Below are 9,324 nucleotides of genomic sequence, written 5' to 3' on the forward strand. Positions count from 1 at the left end.
CCTAATCTTTCGGGAAGACGGCTTAAGTAGAGGTAGTGACGATGGTAGCCAGCAAAGAGGAAAGGAAGGAAGAAAATAATAAATAAACAAATGTCAGTATGAGTGTTTGGATAAGAAGCCGCTGTGGAGCAACAACTTCCCTAGGCTTCCACCTCTTTTAACGCGAGCAACAGTGAGTCGCGCGACTATTCACGGAAACAGTAAAAAAAATCCCGCGATATTGGCCGCAAGATCGAGCAGAGTCGGTACCTAGCGGCGAGCGGAAGCAACCCCGTGGTGTGGGTGGCTCCTTGCATCGTCTGCTAGCCACACCGTGTTCGCATGTGTGCGTATACGTCATGCACGTCCTCAGAGGATGGCTTATTCCATTGTGCTAGCACAGTATAAAGTACTTGTACGCATGCCCACACGATATACACAAGCATTTCGCCTTTCGAGACTTGTATGGACCCTAATAAGGGAGCGCATTCACGTGTCGGTATGGCGCTACGTCTAACCATCGTACCATCCATTCGCCACAATCATTTCAATGTGGGTGCCACTTTGTCGTTCAAGCAGATCACAGCATTTGGCGTCTTCCTAAACGAAGTGTGAATGTCGAAGTAAATTTCCAACCTTCTCCCCACTCCCTCTTGATTCCAGAGCAGAGCTCTCTCAGCTGCGTGGCCGCTGTCAGTTGAAGAAGGGAGTGGAAGGTTGGCCGTAGCTGCCTTGCCTCATATCGTAGTTGTTCACACTTCTCAAGGATGGAGACGACTCTTTTCTTTGCAAAACAACTAGATATTTATATACAGGGTATATATACAAGGTTACATGGCAGCTATGTACATTGGAACTTTCGCAACATCATTCAGCAGAGCCGACAAGTGCATAGCACCGCTCCTGCGACAAGAACAGTGAGTCGCGCGACCCACTCCTGCGACAAGAAATGGTCTATTGAAGGGCGTATTGTTCGAGGAGGGAGGTGCGGCTAGCGAGGTAGCATGCGCGCCTATGCCGGCAACAGCGCATTCGGCGGCATCATCCCCATCTTATAATATGTCCGTTCAGGTCGGAAAACGGAAGCGCAGCCGAGCCAGCGAGGTTTTTGGGAGGAACGGGGGCCCGCTCGGCGGTGAACCCAACGTGATTTCAGGGAGACAGCGCGAAGATGTTGTGCGGGCGGGTTTTACCCGAAAAAGCAAGTACTTGAAAGGGGAGACGACAGGACAAGCAGACCAGCTTCTCAAGTTGGGGGAGTGCAGTGTGGCGCGTCCGTCAGTACGCGGCTTGGGGCGCGTTGTAGGTTCCAGTTGTCATGCACCTGACCCTGAGAAACGTGCGGTGAGCAAAGTTTTGAGTTCGCCGGCCACAGAAATGGAGCCCCGGGACGTACTAGGTTTGTGTGGACACTACCTAAGCTACGGGAAAAATTACGCGGGAGTAGCTAGGCCGCCCACTGAACTAACGGGAGGACGAGTTCAGAACCGAATTCTAGGTTCCGCAGAGGCTGAGGGGGTGTCTCGACGGCACGAGGCCGCACTGTGTGAGGCAGCACCATTGATAAGATCAGATCTCGAAAAGCCATATTGGCTCTTCAGAAACGTGTTCGCAGCCGCCACTGAGGCCTGCCTGTCGCAACGCGCGGAGAACGGCGCTGAGACGTCGATCGCGTTTGAGCGCCACGGGTTTTCTCCAACGCAAGCCCGCGAGACCTTTGCAGTCAGCTGGGATCCGAGAGTTCAGTCTCTGGCTCTTCAACGCATAGATGACCGTGGCCTCTGGCCACCACCCACTATCATCCCTGACGCGAACACACTGTCAAGGGCACCTAAGGGGCGCTGGGGATATGGCAGCGGTGCTTCAGGGGCTGATAAGACGCGAGAGGACTAGGCACGCAGTGGACACTCGTGTAGTTAACAGTGACGTGCGAGAACTCTGAGACATTTGATCAGCACTATGTGTTGAAGTGTGCGTGTTTCACTGAAGTGTATTTTCTTTGTTCCGTGGCTTTCCAAGCATTCGCAAGTTTTCTTGTTGTTTTGATTTGCTTGTGTTCTTTTGATTTACTTGTGTATTCAGTGACCTCGGGTCATTTTTGGTTTGTTTTGTGATGATGGCGTCCGTCCCGCACAGCTTAGAAGGAGCAGCCAAGGGGATACGGTGCGTGTTGCGGAAACGCCTCTGGCGTTCCAGAAACCGAGAAGCGCGGCCGCGGGCTCGGGTGACATTTTAGCGCCGTCCCTTTTTTTTGTTGTTGTTATTCACGTAGCTACATTGGAGCGCGTACGTGAATCTTAGGAAGGGCGTGTAAGGTCCAGCGTGTCGAGAAGGGGGGGGGGGGATAGTTGCGTCTTTCCCCGAGAAGGCGGCTTCCAAGAAGCCAGCCTCGGGGTCGAGGGTCGAAGCGCAGCGACGCCCGATTCGAATGTAGGAAGCGCGGGGACAAAAGAACACTCCCCCGCTGCCCATAACCGTTCGAACAAAAAGACGCGCCCTATTGACCATCGGTTTAACGACCAGCGCAGCGGCCCGCAGCCCCGCGGGGGTCCGCGAAGCGGTGCGAAGCGGTGCGAAGGAAGCCAAGACTGTGACACCGTAAATCTCGCATAGGATCCGTGGACGCCTGTCGTCCACGGAGACGAGATGTCGCCGAGGACGGTGCACGTGGCACAGATAAATCTCGCAAAGTGTCTGTTAAAAGCCTGTCAACGGATGCGAGATGTTTCCGAGGAGGGACGGCATGGCTCAGCTAGTTAACCGGCTGCACAGTGTATGAACACGATCAGGGTATACTTGAACGACGCCACCATCGTGTATGTTCTTTTGAGTGCACTTCTGAGAATGTTGTTTGCCGGACGTCTTCCACCTCTCTCTCTCAGGCAGGTGGCTCAAAAGGCTTCAGAGAGAGAGGGTGGAGGCCTCCGGCAGACCAATATACAGTCGGCCCAATAAGCGGTCTGAGTGATTTTGATTTGCCGTGGGGAAAACTGGGAGGAGCAATGATGGTGTTAAAACCTGGCTCCCGGCTCCTCACGGGGGTTCTTGTCGCAGGAGAGGTGCTATGCACTTGTCGGCTCTGCCGAATGATGTTGCGAAAGTCCCAACGTACATAGCTGCCATTTAACCTTGTATATACCCTGTATATAAATATCAAGTTGTTTTGCAAAGAAAGGAGTCGTCTCTATCCTTGAGAAGTGTGAACAACCACGATATGAGGCAAGGCAGCTACGGCCAACCTTGCACTCCCTTTTGCAACTGACAGCGGCTACGCAGCTGAGAGAGCTCTGCTCTGGAATCAAGAGGGAGTGGGGAGAAGGTTGGGAATTTACTGTCGAGGTGTGAATGTAGAATTTTAGCGACACCGTCTCATAAAGTGTTCGCGATTTCGACATCCTTGTGATACCGCAAAGCATGAACTAGCATCTGCAGAGGCCGGTTCGCGGTAAAAAAGACCTCAAGCCACGCATTTCTATAGCGGTACACGAATTCGTGCAAACAGAAAAGCAGAGTGCACAAAGTTCTACTTCATCTAAATGCGCAGAAATATAGGCTCTCTTTTTTTGTGGCCGCTAGAGCAAGAAGTAAATATTTAATTGGCTCAGTCGCACAGCACTATTTATGTTGTGGTATAGGCAGAACACAAGTTAAACATGTGCAAATAAAGCAAGAAAAAATGTCGAGCACAGTGCAAAAGACGACTGTGACCGAAGGCCAGTAACCCATTTGATTGACAGATTGCACTTCTCTCACACGTAATAGAAACGTTAGGCCGGCTTCGTAGATTAACGGAGCAATGGAGGGCGTATGTAACACCATGAGGCTGCAGTCAACGCGCTTTATTCTCCGACAATCGACTCAAACCGCCTGCGGCGAAGCGCCGCTGCGTACATTTGTATACGCGCCGCCGATCGGCTATCCACACTAACGCGGTGACGGTGCTGCCACCTATAGCCCGACCTCGCGGCGAATACACCCGGCGGTAAAAGTTTGCCGGGCATGGGCTATGTTAATTTCTGCTATGTTAATGCATGGCGCTTCTATTCTAGCGGCTAACTGTAGGTCTCAAGAATTGCTGCAGGCTGGAACGTTTCATTGGAGGCTATATGTTCCCAAACAAAGCAAGACTATAGCTTTCTCGGAAGTAAGCGAGCCGAAGCAGAGATGAATCATAGTCTCTCTTTTTTCTTGTTTCTTTTATTTTGTTCTTCAGCGCGCCTCGGTTCAACATGTCGGAAAGACTTGCTCTACATCATACTAGACCATAATATCATCCTGTTCAAAGTCCATTATACAGGACTAAAAGGGCCAAATACGAAAATGCTTTAAATCTTACTTGTCGCCATTTTAAGGACGTGCCAATGTCACAGCCACACATGGCCGTAGCAGTGTCAGTAGTACTATTAGGCCTTAATGAGAAGCGAATGGGAATAACAAAGTAGAACCCCTCTTACGCTTAATGATTCGAGATTGCTTGCGATGGTGACGTATCTGCAGGCGCGCAATGCCGCGCTCTCTGGGAATGAATCACACCAGTGCGTGTCACGTGCGCTGGCCGACAGTAGAAATGAAAATGAAATCTTCTTTTGATGTGAGGGCACGGATTGAGTAAGCGTGCTATTTTATACATTGTTGTCCTTAGCTTGCTGCAGGCGTTTATATCGGGTGTCCCAGCTAGCCTGTGCCAAAGCTTTAAAAATGCAATATTAGAAGCAGGCGAGTGAGATCAGTTGCACATTGATAACAGCCATCTCGCGCACTACAGACAATTTTTTTGTTTGTAATTAATTAATTAGTTAATTAGAATTATTTAACTTGCTAAATATTGACTTTCGACAAGAAATGGAATTTCCAAGTTCGAGAGCGTCTTCAGAAACCCCCATTGCATTATTTGCGATAAAGAAAGTGTCACGTGCATCACTTTTTACAAGCTGCAAATCAATCTCGCGAAATACTAAACACACACACACGCGCGCGCGCGCGCGCGCACGTGATTAGCGCATTTGCGCGCCGCGATCGTGCTGCTCTCAACCGTGGTTTGAGCGAACGAAATCAGCTGCGGCCGCGACTCGCCGATTCTGTTGCAGCGTTAGGCCGATAAGTTGGCGGTGGTTTCTTGGCCCATGTCAGTCAGTTGGCGCGCGTGAGGGTGCAATTTGTAGCGAGCGCGGGCCAAGAGACCACCGCCAACTTATCGGCCTACCGCTGCCACGGAGCCGGCGAGTCGCGGCCGCAGCTGATTTCGTTCGCGCAAACCACGGTTGAGAGCAGCACGATCGCGGCGCGCGAATGCGCTAGTCATGTCGTTTTTTATTTTTATTTATTTGTTTGTTTGCATTTCGCAGGCTTTCCTTGCAGTTTGTAAAATATGGTACACGGGAGACTTTCTTTATCGCAAGTAATGCAATGGGGGTTTCTAAAGACGCTCTCGAACTTTGCAAATCCCATTTCTTGCCTAAAGTCAACATTTAGCAATTTAGTTATATAATCCTAATTAACAGATTAATTAATTACAAAACAAAAAATGTCTGTAGTACGCAAGGTGGCTTTCAGCACAATGCAATTCATTTCATTCCCCTGCCTATAATATAGCATTTTTTTAAACCTTGGCGAAAGATATCTGGGATACCCGGTATATTCCAGCATAACAAGTTGTTTTTTTTTAACCATGCTGTTCTCCCACCACGACAGTTTATTCGGGATGGCATTGCATAAAATGACAAAAAGGTAACCAAAGGCCGCAAAGAGCTTCATTATTACATACATCATTTTCTAGCAAAGTGGGCAGGATGTTGCTTAGACAGATTTTCCTGGTATATATAGTGGATACTCCTGTACACGCAATTTGAGCGCATCCTTCGATCCCGAAGCCGCTCAGACTCATGGCTTTCTTGACTTTATGCGCATAATCGAAACTTTGTTCTATTAACTTCCAAGAACACGTACGCATTTTATAATGGCATTGGCAAACAAATACACTTCGCAACAAGGATAATAATATCTGGGGTTTAACGTCCCAAAACCACCATATGATTATCAGAGACGCCGTAGTGGATGGCTCCGGAAATTTCGACCACCTGGGGTTCTTTAACGTGCACCTAAATCTAAGTACACGGGCCTCGAACATTTTCGCCTCCATCGAAAATGCAGCCGCCGCGGCCGGGATTCGATCCCGCGACCTTCGGGTCAGCAGTCGAGTGCCATAACCACTAGACCACCGTGGCGGGGCGTTCGCAACAAGGAGGACAAACGGATGATCCTGGAAATTTCTGCTGCCTTGTCTAGAAAGCCAGCCAATAAGTATACCGTGCGCATCACCAGGCACGTCTCTGAGTGCTTATCCCATACAAGCAATGAGTGCTCACTAGGCTAGCACCGTCAGAAGGACACGGCACGCCGAAACAAGGTGCACCTTTTCCTTTTAACACTAACGAATAGACTGGTGGTATCATGCTTCCTACATCTCCTCATAACACACAGTCAACAGCTTAATTGCAACTAATAACATGACGCCATATATGACCAACTCCCAACACGACACATATGCAGCAACTCGTAGCACAACACGTACAGCACACTTTCGCGGTGTTACTCCGTGACATTTAGGGGCATTGCAGATGAAGCCCCATGTGGTGCTTCATGTCGATTCCTTCAAGGCACGCTAGCTTGAAGTTAAAGAGAAAAAAAATGTGGCACAGCGCGTGTGAGGACCGCAAGATGAAGAGCTCTTGGTGTATGCGCTGATCGAATTGCACGTCGCTACAGTGTTGTACGCTCCAGAAGCGTAGCCAGAATTTTTTTTTTTTTGAGGGGGGGGGGGGAGGGGTTCAACCATCCTCTTTTTTTATGTTCGTGCGTGAGTTTGTATGTGTACGTGTATATATACTAAGGCAAAATCGAAAAATTACGCGGGCGGGGGGGGGGGGTCACCCCCCTCCTCCCCTTGGCTACGCCCCTGGCACGCTCCACACGGCTGTATGAGGTTGCGTTGGGAAGCGACACCTCACCTTCGAGAACAAAGATTCCTTATGCCGAGAACAAACGCAGTACCACGCATTATACGAGCGTCGAGGCCGCACAATAGTTGCAGCCATTTGATCGACGCCCACGGTTCCACGTACGCGTCACAGTCACTGGATCTTTCTGCGAGCCTGCGCGAAGAATGCGTGCTTTATCGACATTGTTGCTCTATCATGACTGCGTTGCTTTACTACACGTTCCAACAATGACTCTTGAATCTCATTAAAAGATGGCGAGAGTGAGAACACGTGTGTGTGTGTGTGTGTGTGTTTAGAAAGCGGGGAAGGGGGTAGAGTGCTTAAGTGTAGCGGTAAAAACCAGCAGCAGGAGACAAAGGGGGAAGGCGAGCGGCAAAGAAAGCCGCCGCAGACTCGGCGAGCGGAACTTTGACTCGGAATGAGCGCGGCGCCCTTTTAGCTGCCGGCCAGGTCTTCCCTTTGTAACGGCGGCCGGGTCGTTTTCGTTTCCCCGCATGAAAAGCCGTGCGCCGAGAATCATTTATATTCGAGAAACATTTCGTCGCTTTGAATTCGCTCGGCTTCATTCGGAGCGTATCCGTAACTCGTCTCCGCCAGAGTTCGTCTTTCTCCCCGCGCGTCACGCAGTCCGGGCCAAACAAAAGAAATTTCGGTTTCCCACCTTTTGTTTTCTGCAAGCGGCGCACAAAGCCACCAGTTTCCACGGGACAAAACCCAAAACCGATGGCGATCTCCGGAAAAACAGAAAGCGGAAAAAGAGAGAAATGGAGGTGGCTTAAAGGAACAGGGACTGATAGGAAAAAAGAAAAAAAGAAAAGCCGTGCCAAAGGCAGCCAAAGAAGAAAGCGAAAAAAGAAACAAGCGAGGATCGCCTCGAACGTCTCGTCGTATTCAAATTTCGGTTTCCGCCGCGAAAGGGAAAGGCGGATCGCCTTATAACAACGCGGCGGTGGCCACCATCATTTCTGTTCTGTTTTCTTTTTTTTCCTAAATCGTCTTGCCCAACCGCCCTCATCCAGAGGCTCCTTTTTTTTTCTTTACGCAGTTTTCATTATTCTGTAGCGGAGTTGTTGTCCCCTCTACTCACTAATTTCCTTCTTGCTCATTCATCTCACGTGTACCCATTTCCTGGCGTCCCGTTTCATCATCTTTGCATCGCTCGTCGCCTTCCTTTTTCTAGACTGGCCCCTCCTCCACGTTGGTCCGCTCCCTTGTTTCTACCGCGCTTCTTTTTTTTTTCTCCTTGTCTTTCGTTTTTATTTCTACCGTATCTTTTGTTCGATTCAGAGTCGTAGAAACAGTGAATGCTAGAGTGTCGTTAGGGAGTTATACCCCTGCATTCACGTTTAATGGTGCCGCCCGTAATTTATCACGGAATTGTTTCTCTTTTAGCTAGAGCCTTTTGTTTTCGGTGCTATGCCTCGATATTTCTTTTTTCTCTTCTCCTACCCTCTCTCCTTACTGTTATCCGCACACCCCTTTTTATTCTTCGTGGCGCCTAACCAAAAGCCGTCGCAGCCGCCGACACCGAGGCGCGTGCGGAAAAGAGAGAGAGTGAAGGGGAGGACTGAGGGTAAAAAAAAATATACAGCAGTTGTGAGGGATGTATTCCGAGGGAGAGAAGGGAAAAAGGGAGGGGAGACGACGAGGTAAGGAACTATACACGTGCTTGTACACACGCACGTACGTGTGTAGAGAGGTGCGCACCGGCGCGCGCGTAGTACATGCTCGACAGGGCTGACGCAGGACACGGCTATAGGGTATGAGATAGGCGAGGAGGTGACGTGAGGGGAGAAAACGGGGCAAAAGCGCGGCAAGAGACGCGGGAGACAATGAAACCACCTCCGAGATTGAGAACAATGACTCTGATTTCAGAGAGACATTCGCCGGGGCAACAAAACAAACCCGTGTTCTTCTTCTTCTTCTTCTAAGGCGACCAAGACGCGCATCGCGCGCGCGAGCAAGGAGCAGCCGTTGACGGGGCCCCGCGGCCGCGCGCTTGCGCAAACAACAAAACAGCAGCGGCTGCAGCAGCAGCAGCAGCGACCGAGTGTGGGCGAGGACGGGCGAGCGAGTGCAGTCGGCGATGCTGATGACGTTTGCTGGCGGCAGTCGGAGACAAAAGAGGCTTTGCATTGCGTTATTAGAGCGAACGCGCCGACGGAGACACGAACGCTGAAAGGGCATTGTGAGCTGCTGACGACAATTGGTCAACCGTCGCGCAGAGAACGCTCTCGAGCCGTCGAGCTCGAAAGACGAAAAAGAAGCGAGTGGAAGAGGAAACAAAAGTTCCACCTTTTGGACAGTTCCTTTTTTTTTTTCTCTCGCGTTGGTTTTTTCTCTCTTT

This window comes from Rhipicephalus sanguineus, chromosome 1 (assembly GCF_013339695.2).
Source record: "Rhipicephalus sanguineus isolate Rsan-2018 chromosome 1, BIME_Rsan_1.4, whole genome shotgun sequence".
Lineage (NCBI taxonomy): Eukaryota > Metazoa > Arthropoda > Arachnida > Ixodida > Ixodidae > Rhipicephalus > Rhipicephalus sanguineus.